General features: G+C 37.3%; 1 pseudogene across 1 annotated transcript; it reads right to left on the reverse strand.

Annotated features, from left to right (window-relative positions):
• Positions 1-3,679: 3,679 nt before the first annotated feature.
• LOC149851359 (signal peptidase complex subunit 1 pseudogene) lies at positions 3,680-11,548 on the reverse strand (annotated as a pseudogene). Its single transcript, XR_016433386.1, has 2 exons — positions 11,467-11,548; positions 3,680-4,164 (listed from the first exon to the last, which is right to left on the reverse strand). The product of XR_016433386.1 is annotated as a signal peptidase complex subunit 1 pseudogene (transcript).
• Between the last annotated feature and the right edge of the window lie 4,464 nt (positions 11,549-16,012).

Raw genomic sequence — 16,012 nt, forward strand, 5'->3', positions numbered from 1 at the left:
CTAATAATGCTCCGGTTAGAAGGATGAAGAAATGGGAAAACATATTAGTTTAAAGAGGTTGGGGTAGGCCTAAGAAGACTTGGATGGAGATGATAGGAAAGGATATCAATGCTTTGAACCTCACCGAGGACATGGCATTGGATAAAAATGATTGGAGGAGAAGGATTCATGTGGAAGACCCAGAATGATTTTCTTTTTTGGTTCATGTCGCCGACCTCAATTGTTTTGGGATGAAGGCGTAGTTGTTGTATAAAAAAAAAACATGACGTTTTGAAAATATCACTACAAAATGCTGCTTACAAATAATGACTTTTGTTATAAATATCACAATATTTGTCACACTGGCTAGGAGATCTAGATCTTAGAAGGCCACAGTAAGGATGTTGTGATCGGCAGAAAAGTAAAATATCAGCCACCATTACACCACACTGCTAAAGAATGTGCAGTCGCATGTTACTACTCTTCCAAAATGCCACTTTCGAGGGGGGGGGGGGGGGGGGGGGGGGGGGGGGGTTGGGGGAATTCGGACTGTTTTCTGCAATAACTAGAACCCATGTCACAGCCTCACAGGGACACACCATTTAGGCCACGACTGAACATGCTATGACGTGCTGACACGGACAATGATGCATATGGAATTATTTAAATTTTTTTTTTTATGATGAGGAACCCTCGCCGAAGTTAAGAAAACCGCAGGTGGGGTCTACGACCACCCTGCCTTACCTGGCCCACCTATAAGCGCCCAGGGGCGTAGCTAGGATTCATGTGGGGGGGGGGGGGGGGGCAAACAGCGGTGTAGCTAAAAAAAATTTATTTGTGTGATAGTCGGGGGTTCGTGGGCAGCGCCCCCGAATTTTTTTTTTTTTGAGATAAAATAAAAAATGGCTACTATTATTAATAAAAATCTATTTCATATGGACAAATCAAACTATTTGCTGCAGTCAGGGCTGGGCTGGGCTACAAAAATGGATAAAAATCTATTTCATATGGAATCAGGGCTGGGCTGGGCTAGAACTGGGCTTTTAAAAAAAAAAAAAATTAACTGTTTCAGGAGGCAGGACTGGGCTACAGCCCAAGTCCTGCCCCTCCTAGCTACGCCTTTGCTTGCCTCGGCAGGGTTTGATCTGGTGCCTTCATCTCAGTACCCTCATAATATTTTGACAAAAAATATACATTAAATATTCACATGTCAAAAATATAATTTTTTATTGGTTAAAAAATAATAAAAAAAGATGTGCCCTCTTTCACATTAAAACCTCTTTGTATGTTGAACGATACCCGTATCTTTGTAACATAGACTAATAGATAGACTTGACAGGACAGAGATCGAAGGAATGATAAAAAAAAAATCCAAACTCAAGATGGAAAATGACATCTTAACCTATATATTCGTGAGTTTGAGAAATAAGTCCCGGAAGCACTTCACTACCACATGCAAGGTTTTAAAGGTTTTCTCTTAGTTAAATCGCTCAAACCTATCTGTTAAAACTAAAATGTTGCACAACTGGCAATATAACATGATGCAGACTTGAGTTTTTTATTCAGTCCTAGGTCAAGTGTGTCATTACTCTTTTATTAATCTCACGAGATTTATGAAAAACTCGCAAAAATATAGCAAGAAATTACGCAGAAGTTAAAAACGGTAATTTCTCATAATATTTTCAATATCTCGTGAGTTTTTCATCAAAAACATAAATATCGCGTTTTAAACACAATATTTATGTTTTTATCAGCTATTTATCATGAAAAACCATGTAGTTTTTATTTTTAAATAGTATATATACATATTCTTATAAAAATAAAAATAAATTGCTAAAAATGCAATATTTAAAAAAAATCAAATTCTCACGAGTTTTTTGGTGCTGATATTTTTTCATTTTAAACTTTTGTCGACTCCATCATCAGTAGGATAAAATGGGCTTTGTTTGGGCTGCTTTAATGGTAGTTTTTAGGCTTCCCCTTTTCACTCTATATGGGGAAGTAGGCAGTTAGGCACTACTAACTGGTTGTAATTGAGTGCTGCTGCCGAGTGTGGGTGAAGAAGCAACAGAAACAACGAGTGAGAGTGGATTCACTGAGCCAACTTGATGCGCAATCCCACATCTCAATAGGCTGGGTGCAAAATGTTGGCAGACCAACTTGATGCGCAATCCCACATCTCTAAAACTTAATTATCAACATCAAATGCTAAGATTTAAAGATCCAAAGTAATAGGTATACAACTACCTGCAAATGCCACACAGCACACATCAAGAATGGACCAGCACAAAATGTTGCCAGTTTACCATGGATGACAGTTGAAACAAATGACAAGCCATCTATCAGTAACCGCACAGTCCTTCACACTCTCAAAATTTCTGCAGGTTATCTTCTTTCTTCCCTTAATCCGCTTTATAAGCCCTAGAGAAAATATTTTCTACAAATATTAAAATCATCTTTCTCCTCTTCCTCTGTGTCATGTGATAGATTTACAGTCTAAAGTCCAGCATAAATAATCCATAATTATCCAAAAATAATAAGGCATTCTCATCATGTGGTAGGGTTTGAGATTTGTCATATAATGCATGTGGTAGCTTATTTTAACTCTATGCATGTACAAGCAAGGAAAATTGATAGACAAGATAAACAATGCAGTCCACTGAAGATGGCTCAACCAACTATCAATCCTGTGCAATTGCAAGAAGATACACATGAGAACAAGCAACGATATTGGATGGACAAAAATTATCCAAATGGTCTTGTATGCTTTTATAGTTTGACCATCGATTAATGTGTCCATCCTTGCGCTACTTCACATGAATGTGAATATGATAACTTGCCACCACATGCACAGGTGATAACTGCTGGTAAGCATTCAAAGCTTACCATGGGAACCAACAACATTGTGATCGGGCTAAGCTCATAGGTAAGCCCAAGTTTGCTAAATGTAATTATTAAAGGAACAGTATATCCTTGAATAGCAATCAGGATCTCTTGATAATGCCACTAAAAGTCTTGGGTGGCCAGAAAAAGCAGCATGAACGTGGACCGGAGGATGAGATAAAGACCCTAGGTATGCTGCCATGAGCTCTTCGAGTATACTATACTGCTTGAAGATCTCCTTATGCTGGTACCTAACGTTTCTCTAGCTTAAAGCCACAACCTAATATATAGCAGATATCATCCAAAGTCCAAACAAACAGGCACTCAATAGGGAATAATCCACTCTTGGTGTGTGTGTTTGGGTGACATGACTTTCTTGTCAATGTCAGATTCAAATACCGCTTACTCGTCAATGAGACATTTTATTGTGCATCAGGAGTACCAGATACAAGTAACCGCACAATAAAACTTATTACCATGGAGAATCACCAGATACAAATAATAGCACAATAAAACTTCTTAGGTCTTATTATGGAGAATCAAATTAATAGGTACAAAGCTATATATAATTATACATAGAACCAGAAGTTTAGCAATTCTATGGATGACTTGTTCTGAGGCCTTGTGATAGGTTTGTACTGCTCCCAGGTCTTGAAACTCACCAAGTTATCAGTATTCATTACAACACTAGCAATTATTAATCAACAAAGAGCCACTGAACTAGGATTGCAAACATCGCATTATGAATTCAAAAATCAGGATCATGGATCTCTTTATAGTTGAAAGCACTAATCTTCACCACAACATCAAAAAACAGTTAACAAATCAGAAAAAAGATGCATCAAGAGATGAAACGCATAGAATAAGTGAATCATGTCTACTAGCATTTCCATTTCTAGAGTTTGGCTTCAATCAAAAGAAAAGAAACAGAGAAATGAAATGGAAAACTGTCACCCTGTCCAAAACATGTAAAGTGAAGAAGCCCTACAAAAACTTTACAGCCCCCTTAATTTTCTACTTTTGCTGGCCCTTGGCAGGTTTCTTTTTGGGGTTTGGAGGTTGAACACTTGGCCTCTGGTTCAATTCAGCAACTGAAGGATCCAACCAATTCAGTGGATGGCGATTGAAGAAAGGCCAGTTGGGAACAGTGACCAGCATGGTCAGGAGAACACCAGCTGCATAGATGATGAGCATGTTATGGAATGAACTCATCACGTAACCAGTGATAAACGCAACAGTGGCAAAGACCCCTAACATCAACTGCATCAGATATTCTGAAAGCTTCTGCCCTTGCCAATCCATCTAAAATGGTTAAAACAAAAACAACAACAACAATAGCATTACCATACAGCATGGAAGGTTTCGAAAATGAAAATTTACAAATAAAACTAGTCAGACAAAGCAGGATAACATCTCTAGGTTATGACAAGAAATATTCTGACAGTAATTTACTTCTCAAAATTGTACCGATAATTACAATCCATGAACGGGCCATGACTAACATGATACCATAGAAAAAACTAAAAATAACAAAAAACCCTAAATTAAGAGGTAGAATGGATGACACTATGAACATGCATTGTGCACCATCAGGATCCCGATTCTAGTCTACAAACACTAAAGTCAGAGTGACACCCAAGGCAGATCAAGATCGATACAAATAAACTCTAGTTAAGGATTCAAGATGAAACCTAGACACAAAACTGGGTGAGTACATGTGATTATATCCCCGAAGTCTGTAATGCACAGTAGAATGACGATGACAATGTCAACGATCACGATAAATAATGATCTACTATCAGCAACCGTCGCAATAATCCTGTTCCATGTAGAATGGGTGGTGATCGACGTCATAGTGAGGATTCCCATCGCAGAAGCCCTGGAAACACTAAACGGAGAATAAAAAACCCTAAAGAAAATGGTCTGATTGTTGGGAAGCGACTTCGCACATATCCGAATTTGCAGCGGGATGAAGGCCTCGCAGTTACGCTCGAAATCGCCAAGGGGGGTCCGAACTCTCAACTCTCTTCTTTACTTGCTATGAATTGTTGTGTATCTTGTGTTGTTTTTCCATACACTGTTTCACTTGCATTTATAGACAAAGAAGAGAGTTCAAGCTTTGGGACACAACCCCTAGGAGAAATCCCTTCATCCCTCAAGAGACTCTTCTCTTGAAGTGTGTTTGTTCAAGCGACACTTCTCTTGGAACGTGACTGTTGAAATAGTCACTTATGGCCATATGACCTTACATCTCCCACTTGGCCATAAGGGACTTCTTGTGTTTATATGCTTGTTCTCAACCAGAACATTGCATAAACACTTTCTGAGTAATCTTTAGTTACCTTTGTGTTTATATGCTTGCCCTCAACCGGAACCTTGCATACACACTTTCTGAGTAATCTTTACTCATTTATCACTTAGACATATCTGAGTCTTATCTGACTTACATGTCTAGTGAAAACATCCTCAGTGACTGTCGTGGTTAGCGGGTCTGCTACCATGTCACTTGAAGGAACATAGTTCACTGCTATTTTCTTTTTCATAAGCATATCATGAATATATTGATGCTTAACTTCAATATGCTTACTTTTAGAGCTATCTACTCTTGTTTGTATTAGTCTTATAGCAGCTTTATTGTCACAATATAGTTGAACTGAATTTTTTGGAATGTTCAATTTCAACTCATTTAAGAAACGATTTATCCACACACCAGATGTGACCGCCATATTACAAGCTATATACTCAGCTTCCTGGGTATGTTGTGCCACACGCCCTTGTTTTTTGCAAGACCATGCAATTGCTCCACCTCCTAACATAAATATATAACCAGAGGTGGACTTTGCTTCATCTCTATCACCAGCAAAGTTAGCATCTGAGTATCCTACAAGCTTTAAACTATCTTATTGATAGCATAGCTTAAGTTCCTTAGTTCCTTTTAGATATCAAAAAATTCTCTTCACTGCTTCCCAATGAGAGATCTCAGGGTTACTTTGATATCTACTTACTAGACTTACAACAAAGCTTAAGTCAGGTCTAGTACAAAGCATTGCATACATCAAGCTTCCAATTGCCTGAGTATAGAGAACATTCAACTTTTCTTGCCCATCTTTTGGACAGTCATTCTTACTTAGTTTTTGGCCTTTTATTACAGGAGTACCTTTTGCCTTGGTACTTTCCATCCTAAATTTCTTTAGAATGTGGTCGAAATATCATCCTTGACTCAGACATAGCAATCTTGATTTTCTATCTCTCTGGATTTTAATTTCAAACATATATGAAGCGTCATCCATATCCTTCATTTCAAATCGAGAATTTAACCATGATTTAGTCAAACTTATCATGTCTATGTCATTCCCTGCAATTAATATATCATCAACATATAGGGATAACACAGTAAACTTACTCTCACTTTTCTTGACATATACACAGTGATCTAGACTATTTGCCTCATAACCCAATTTGGTTATAGCATTATGAAAATTCAAATACCACTGTCTTGATGACTGCTTAAGTCCATACAAGGATTTGTTTAACTTGTATACCTTATCTTCTTGACCTTTAGTTTCAAAACCTTCTGGTTACTGCATGAAAATAATTTCATTTAATTCACCATTTAAGAAGGTCGTTTTCACATCCATTTGATATAGGTCAAGATCAAAATAAACTACCAAAGCCAACATAATACGAATAGATGCTAGTTTGGAGAACCCATTTACTACCAATTGCTCTATATCCATTAGGCAAGGTAGCTAGTTCCCAAACTCCATTCTTTTCTATAGAGTCCAACTCATCTTTCATTGCTTCCTTTCAGAGTTCAGACTCATTAAAAGCAATCGCATCTTCAAAACTCAAGTTATCAAGAGTTTCATCCAAATTCATGGAATAACATAATTCATCACCCAAGAATGTATAATAATCATTCAAATACGATGGAGGAGTTCTTGTTCTTTTTTGTCCAATTATTGGTTGTGAAGTTTGTTCATTATTCACAACTGGATCGTTATGCTCTAGATCTTGAATGGGTATCCCAGGATCATTTATGATATCCAGAAAGACATCATCATCTTCAGGATCGTAAATGCTTTCTTGAGTTTCTAAGAATTTTACATCTCTACTCTCTATAAATCATTTTTCAGGATTATATAGACGATATCCCTTTGGGTATCCCATGAAGATGCATTTGATAGTTTTACTATCTAACTTGTCTGTCATTTGACTAAAAATTAACACATGAGTAGGTGACCCCCACTTTCGTAAATAACTCAAGTTTGGCTTCCTACCAGTCCATAATTCATGGGGAGTAAGCTCTACAACTTTAAAAAGAACCTTATTCAGGATATACATGGCAGTGCAAATTGCTTCTCCCCAGAATTTCTTGAGAAGATTTGCATGGGCCAACATGGATCTTGTGATATCCATTAAAGTTTTATTCCTTCGTTCTGCTACACCATTCTGTTGTGGCGTAGGCATCGTTGTATGAGGAGTTATATTATTATCAGTGCAGAAGGTCTTAAACTCATCAGAGTTATATTCACCTTCTCTATCTGATCTGATAACCTAGATTTTTTTTCCTAATAATCCTTCAAGTTCATGTTTGTATGCCTTAAACTTTTCTAGAGCATTTGATTTCTTAGAAATTAGGTATATGTATCCATACCTAGAGTAATCATCTATAAATGTGATAAAATATGATTTTCTTTCATGTGTTTTTACGATTAAAGGTCCACAAATATCTGTGTGTACCAAAACTAACAAATCACATGACCTACTTTCCTTAGGAAAGGGTTTTCTTGTCATTTTTTCCTGATATGCATGGTTCACACTTTTCAAATTTTATATTTTTAAGGAAAGGTAATAAACCCATGCGAATTATTCTTTTCATTTTATTGATATTTACATGCCCTAACCTTAAATGCCATAAATATGCATCTACATTAAATGCACAGCAATATAACCAGAAATATTCATTGCATTACTTGCAGATGAGTTACATTAAGACGAAAAAGACCATGGTCAGCATCATAGCGACCCTTGAGCTTCACTTTTCCATCTTTCTCAATAGTGACCTTGTCACCCCGAAAGGGGATTTCGAAGCCCTTTTTAACAAAATCTGTCACTGCTAAAAGATTTCGTCTCATGGAAAGTACATAAAGTACATTTGTTAAGAGGAGACTGGTCCCTTCTACCTGAAGCTTATAGGTCCCTATCCCAACTACATCATTATAGGTGTTATTTCCCATATACACCTTATGATCTCTAGACTTCAACTCCTTCATTTCCACAAGTCTTTCCTTTGTCTTAGACACACATCGCGTCGCTCCTGAATCTATCCACCACCCTAGGAGATCATTATCTGCGATCAATGATTCAGATACAGTGCATACTAATTCTCGTTCTCTGTTTATTTGCTTTCCTGGAGTCTCTTTCTTGGTTCTATTTGGGCAATTATTCTTGAAATGCCCAACTTTTCCATAAGAGAAACATGCTCCCATGATTGTAGTCTTGGAGTTCTTGGTTTGCACTGGACGCTTCTTATTGAATTTATTCTTCTTAAATTTCTTGAAGAATGTGCCTTTAGGCTTGAACTTGTGAGAATTTGCTGGAAAGGATTTTTGAGTATTCATAACTTCTTCTTTTTTGTCTTTTGACATGTGCTCTTGTTCAAGAGCTAATTGAAGAGGGAGCTCTGTTAGAGTAAGGCTTTTCTAGTTTAACCTCATGGCAATCGACACCATCTTCCATGTTGGAAGAAGACTATTTAATATAGTGAAAATTTGCATGCGCTCGGAAATATCATTTCCTGCTATGGCTAAGTCCTTAGCCATTACCAGCATTTGATTCACATGATCGACTACGTTATCCGACTCTTTCATCCTGCAAGAGTTATACTGCTTTAGAGGAAGTTGAATATGGGTTTCTGAAATCATATCATATTTTTTCTTGACTTCTTCCATCATCCTCTTTGTAGTGTCAAAAACTTCAAATACTCGGATGAGATCATCTTGCCTAAATGTTAGAAGAGTTACTCGAGCAAGTTGATCGTCTTCAATAAACTTGTAAGTTTTCTTCTCTTCTTCAGTTGATTTATCAGTTAATGAAAATTTTGCATTGTTCAATACGTATAGGGTCTTGTCATGTGTCAATAGATATTCCATTTTTCTTCTCCACATTCCAAAATTCGTCCCATTGAGTTTTTCGATTTTGGACAACTCAGCCATGACTATTCGATTTGCCATTTTCCTAATTATGAACAAATATAAGAATTAATAAAGTATATTTCAACTGATATTTGTAACTAAAACTAATTTTAATCTTTCTAAACTAGTTTATCATGCAATACGATCTTTAAGTATGCAAGAAACTCACAAAAATTGCTAAATTTAAGCACTTTTTGACAAAGATAAGTAATTGGTGGTTTTCTGAAACTCAAAACCACTTTTCTGCAATTTCAGAAATATTTAAGAGGGGTTATGTGTAAACAAAAACACAGAAACCTGTTTCTGCAAATTTTCTGAGTTAATCAGAAAGTTCAGACACTTTTCTACAATTTTTAGAAAGGCAAAAGCCTTTTTAAGCAAAACTGAAAATAAAAACCTCATAATAGAAATTTTGAGTTAAATAGAAAGGTTTGATCCTCTTTCTATAATTTTAGAGAAAATCAATGCCTTTCCGAAATTAAGAGATTTTCTGATTTTAACAAAAAAGAAAGGAACCACCCTTTTGAAAAATAAGAAACGGTTTTTTTGTTTTTCAAGAAAAGGTAACCCCTTTTTCAGAATTTTTAATAAAATTTTAGGTTTATTATGAAACCTTTTTTTTTTACCTTATATGTTAAAACAAAGAGGAACCCGATTAGGGTTCCTTTTCGTTAAAAGAAAGGTTCAGGAAAAAAATTCAGAGAAGGGCCGCCGCCGCTGCCCGTCGAAGCAGTGCTCAATTTTTTCGGCGATTCCCTCCGGCCTGTCGACGATTCTCAGGTAACCAGAAACCCTTTCCCCTTCCTCTTTTTCGTGTTTGATGCCTTTGTAGAGGGAAAAAGGGGGGTTCGGTCGGTGTTCCAGCGAGTGCTCATAGCACTCGGCTATCAACTGGCGGTGGGATGCCGCTTGAGACCGGGTGACCAGCGGTCGATGCACGCCGCTACAGGCATCCTGTCCGGCAACCGTTGCACGATGTTGCAGACGGCTTATGCGGCGGTCGTCGTACTCTGCAGTACCCGACGACTAACCCCGACAGTCTGAAGAAGAAGAGGGAGCCCGCCGTTGCTGGAATCTCCGACAAGGGTTCCTTATGCAGGTTCCTCCAGCCCGCACAGGTAAGGCTCTACTCTTCCCCCCTTCTCCTTCCTCTTTTTCATTTTTTTTCGGCAACGGGCGGAAACCATATGCTTTTTCCGGCAACGGGTTGCAACCGGGTGCGATTTTCGCTGAGTTGCCGGTTCCTATTCCGTTTGGGCGTTAGCGGCTGCCACCGCCTGCGATTTTTCCGACAATGGCTCGCCGGATCAACCCGTACCAACGTTGGCCCGACTTTCTTTAGTCGCCTGCTACGTTTTGGGTTTTCTGACAGCAACCCTATAGGATGGAGGAAACCACTAAAACCCGATTTGGGTGTGCGCGGTTTCGACGCAAGCCAGAGTTGGTCCGACAATAAAAAAAAAATTTATCCTGATAAACTGAGTTTTCTCAAACAAAAAAAAAATCTTCAATGACCTTAATCGCTTATTTTCCTGTTTGAATTATTTGTTTTTCTTTTTCCCCGGCGATGACGATGGTGATGCAGAAATACCGGCGTGCACACTTTCACTGACAGGGATCTGTCATGCCCGCACAACCTAGCTCTCTGATACCAATGTTGGGAAGCGACTTCGCAAAGATCCGAAATTACAGCGGGCGGGATGAAGGCCTCACAGTTACTCTCGAAATCGCCAAGGGGGTCCGAACTGTCAACTCTCTTTCTTTACTTGCTATGAATTGCTGGGTATTTTGTGTTGTTTTTCGATACACTGTTTCACTTGCATTTATAGAAAAAGAAGAGCAAGCTTGGGGACACAACCCCTGTGAAAAATCCCTTCATCCCTCAAGAGACTCTTCTCTTAAAATGTGTCTGTTCAAGAGACACTTCTCTTGGAACGTGACTATTGGAATAGTCACTCCAACAGTCACTTATGGCCATATGACCTTACACCGGTAGAACGTAATGACATCATCAAACTGTGATTGTGCACTCTTAAGGACAGGATTCAAATCCAGAAAGCCTAAAATCATCTTAAACCCGAAGTTAGACCAAGATCGGCACACAAACTATGGCTTTTTGCCGTGAAAAAACATTAAATCATGAGAAAAAAACCCAAAAGCGCGCAGATCACGATATTGCAGAGCTCCTATCCCAAAAAATCGAGATCCATCGCGTGGATTCAGCCGGAAGACCATCAGAATCCGGATCGAGAGCGTATCCATTAAGGATTATAAACTTAGGACAAAATCTCGCCGGACGGAATCAATATCACGATAGCGGTCGAAAGAAATCTCTAATTCTTCAACTTTCGAGCAAAAAAAGAAATTGATGAAAAGGAGAAGTAAATTGGAGCAGAGGAACGCATACCTTTCCTTCTTCTCCGAAAAATCGCCGTCAATCACCGGACGGAAACTCGGAATCCGGCCAACTTCGTCTGTTTTAATACAAGAGGAGACGAAGAACTCGTTTTTTATATATCGAAAACGAGGGTCGGGCTGGTCAACGACCTTAACGAGCCGACCTTGACCATGTGTGGACCGAGCCGAGCTTGGCTCTTCACGTGCCCCGAACTAAGCGAAACTGAGCCCGGCTTGGTTACCTAAAAAATGCATTATTCAATGCACTTAAAATTAGGGCTGGTAAACAAGCCAAGCCGATCGTGGCTCGACTTATGTTTGGCTTGTAAAGATCTTGTTCAAGCTCGTAAAATAGGCTCGGAAAGATGAGTATGAACAATATGTACTTGGCTCAGCTATACTTGTATAAGCTCGTTAGGTAGTAAGAAATATATTTTAGATATATTTTTACATTTTTTGTAATCTTATTTCTTTTAGCTAAAAAACAATGTACTTTTTTTTATAAACAAGCAAGCGCAAACTCGGCTCATTTACCAAAAAAATGCATTATTCAATGCACTTAAAATTAGGGCTGGTAAACAAGCCAAGCCGATCGTGGCTCGACTTATGTTTGGCTTGTAAAGATCTTGTTCAAGCTCGTAAAATAGGGTCGGAAAGATGAGTATGAACAATATGTACTTGGCTCTGCTCGACTTGTATAAGCTCGTTAGGTAGTAAGAAATATATTTTAGATATATTTTTACATTTTTTGTAATCTTATTTCTTTTAGCTAAAAAACAATGTACTTTTTTTTATAAACAAGCAAGCGCAAACTCGGCTCATTTACCAAAAAAATGCATTATTCAATGCACTTAAAATTAGGGTTGGTAAACAAGCCAAGCCTATCATAGCTCGACTCATGTTAGGCTTGTAAAGATATCATTCAAGCCCCTAAAATAAGCTTGGCAAGATGAACATGAACAATACTTATTTGACTGGGCTCAACTTATATAAGCTCATTAGATACTAAGAAATATATTTTACATGTTTTTTTTTTAATCTCATTTCTTTCAGCCCAAAAAACAATGTATTTTTTTCTATAAACAAGCAAGTGCAAACTTGGCTTGTTTAACTTGGTTTGATTAAGAGCTCAAATTTGGCTTGGCTCACCATAAGAATGAGCCAAGTTTGAACACTTCAAGCTCGCTGGTTAGGCTTGTTTACCAGCCCTACTTAAAATGAGAAAAAGATTGAATACCTTGGAGTGTACCGTACCCTTTAGTAAAAATCACTCATTCCTTCACATTTTCTGACTTTTTTGTAAATCAAGGCCTATGAAAGTGATCTATATGATTTGCTTAATCAAAAACATGTTTTGCATCATCCCTTGGTGGTGGTGTAGATTTTTTAAGGGATACAAAATTTAGCTGTTTCTGATTCTTTGGAACTTAAATATCAAAAGATCATATTTTTATATCTAACCCCCCAATTCATATTGTATTTTCTTGTAAGTCGACTATGCAAAACAAATTTGTGGGGTCACATTGGCCAAAAAAAAAATCTCGCATCTACGAGATTATACATGAGTGTAGCCAATATTTTTCTCTTAAAACGTATCAAAAATATATATATTTGTTGATACTTTTTTTTAAAGGCAAGCTGGGGTTAGGCAGACCCCCACCAGCATAGTGACAAAGGCTTTTTTCAGCAAATCTTGTTTTTCAAAAAACGTACGAGAAATTGAAATTTTTTCATGAATCTCACATTTTTTGGCAAAATCTCAGCAATAAAAAATTAATTAAAAATATAAAAAAAAAATTTTATAAGAAAATAACTATAAAAATTATTTAGAAATAAAAATACATAGTTTTTCATGATAAATAGCTGTTTAAAATGTAAATATCATGTTTAAATCACGGTATTTATGTTTTTTCATAAATCTTGAGATATTTTAAAAATCTTGTAAGAAATTATTGTTTTAAACTTTCAGGCAATTTCTCATGATATTATAGCGAGATTTTCATAAATCTCGCGATATTTGTCACTATGCCCACCAGCAGAGCCGGACCTGTAAAGAGGCCAATGAGGCTTGGGCCTCAGGCCCGTAGGCCCCAAAAAAAATTAGGGGCCCATTTTTAAGGCCAATGAGTATTGTTTAGGTAGTTTATATAAATATTTTATATATTTTATTTAATATAATATAAATATTTGGAATATTATATTTATTTAATGTGAATGCAAATTTTATTGTTATTTTTATTCTTTAAAAAAAAATTGGAGGCGCTGCCCCCAAACTCCTACCATTAATAGGGGGCCCATTTTTTCCCTCCGCCTCAGGCCCCATAAAACACAGGTACGGCTCTGCCCACCAGTTACTATTCATCGTACCACTGGTGTTTGAACCTGCAACGTCCCACCACAAGGAGACGTGCACTGACAGCTCCTACCAACCACGTGGAGCTCCCTATATCTGTTGTTACTTAATGTTGTTATACAAACCAACTTGAGTCTAACACATATTCCTTGTGTGTGTGTTTTTGTTGAAAGGCAACTGGGGTTAGGCAGACCCTTACAACTATACCATTGGGTTTTGAACCAGCAACATCCCAACACAAGGTGACGTGCACTAGCTGCTCCTACCACACAAGTTGTTTCTTGTGTGTTCTGCCCAAGGTTGCTAGAAAGAAAAATGAAAAAGGGAAATGCAAAACAGAAAATGAGGTTTTTCAAACGCATATAAAACAGGAAACATGAAATGAATCAAGAAAAGAACTCTGAGAAACGTATGGGAAACATTTAAAAAAAAAGAAAAGCCTTAATAACATGATAAATTAATGAAACCAAACATGAGAAACATGTGTCCCACAAAAGAAAAACGCTTGGAAAACATGAGAGAAATGTGTTTCACTTAGTATGAGAAACACATTACTCATAATTTTCTTGGCATTTTCCAAAAAAAAAAATTCAGCTGGTGGCAGAGGCGTAGCTAGGGGGGGCTGGACTGGTCCTGCCTCCCCAAACAGTTAAAAAAAAAAAAATTAAAAGCCCAGTCCTAGCCCTGCCTTGATTTCATATGAAATAGATTTTTATCCATTTTTTAGCCCAGCCCAGTCCTAGCCCAGCCCTTACTGCATCAAATAGTTTGATTTGTCCATATGAAATAGATTTTTATTAATAATTGTAGCCATTTTTTATTTTATCTCAAATTTTTTTTCGGGGGCGCTGCCCCCGAACCCCCGACTATCACACAAATAATTTTTTTTTCTACACCCCTATTTGCCCCCCCCCCTCACATGAATCCTAGCTTCGCCCCTGGCTGGTGGGTAGCCAGAAAAATGGCTGGCCTCATTTTTGTTTCATTTTTAGCTTGTTTTTTTAATATTTTGACCATTTTTCGGCCGGTGGCTAGCCCGAAAATGGCTGGCCTCATTTTTTTGTTGGGGTTTGTCACCCAAACACCTTGTAATTTCAGTTCAGGAACCTGGTTGTTCCCCCTGTCATCCAAACATGCCCTATAAGTGAATGGGAAACACTTTTTTCAGAAAATCATTTTTGAAACAGGAAACATGATGGTGTCGCTTATGAAAGACAACACCATCTCAGTCATTTTTTGATCGAAAAATGGCTGAAACACCATAAAAAATTAAAAAGGGAGGCCGGAAAATGACCGACCTCTTTTAAAAATGCAAAAGAAAAACTAAAAATTCCATCCATTTTCACGTGTCACCCAAACACACCAAAATCTAGATTTTGGGTTGAAAATCGAATTAACACCCAAAACACAGTTGAAAACTGGGTTTTGGGTGTCATCCAAATGGTACCATAGCATTTTTGGTAACCCTACTTCGGTTATGAGTTAAAATAAGCACTTAAGCCGAGCCATGAGCAGCTTCTCATTTCTTAACCTTAAATTTGAGAAAACTACAAAAATGAAAATTAATACAATGACATTGGGTATTGTATATGAAAAATAGGCCCCAAAGCTAGGTAGGTTCCATGCTTTTGAAAAAGTATTCATACTAATATTAAAGTAAACTTAAGATTAGGCAGGTACCATACTTATGAATACTTCTAAGCTTATAAATTTACTTTACTAGAATTAGCAATGTCGGGCTTAAGTAGGTTTGGTGATGTCTTCGTGTTCCTAGTAAAGTAAATTTATATGCTTAGAAATATTCATATTGAGATTATGTCATCAAATGATAACATTAATCTAGTCGTCACGACTAAGTCACTAGGATGGTTGTGTTTTGCCTTATTTTTTGCCAAGATGGCGTGTGTTTGCCATAGTATGGCTGCTTAATCCTAAACAAATTTATAATATAGGAATATTCAAGTCTCAAATGGTTGTTACGACCATTGAGCAGGATATTGTCTATACATTATGTTTTATGATCTTACAAATTTTTGTAGGATATAGAGTACCTTTAGGAGAAATAATTAAAACTTTACTTCAAAATCCAAGATGTCCAACCCTTACACATTTTAGATTGTATAAGGATATGTTTTTATCTAGAGTTATACAATTGACATATTTCAATTTTGAACATTGGAAATTGAAATTTATAGATGGGTTA

Source organism: Nuphar pumila, chromosome 1 (assembly GCF_984573655.1).
Source record: "Nuphar pumila chromosome 1, dmNupPumi1.hap1.1, whole genome shotgun sequence".
Classification (NCBI taxonomy): domain Eukaryota; kingdom Viridiplantae; phylum Streptophyta; class Magnoliopsida; order Nymphaeales; family Nymphaeaceae; genus Nuphar; species Nuphar pumila.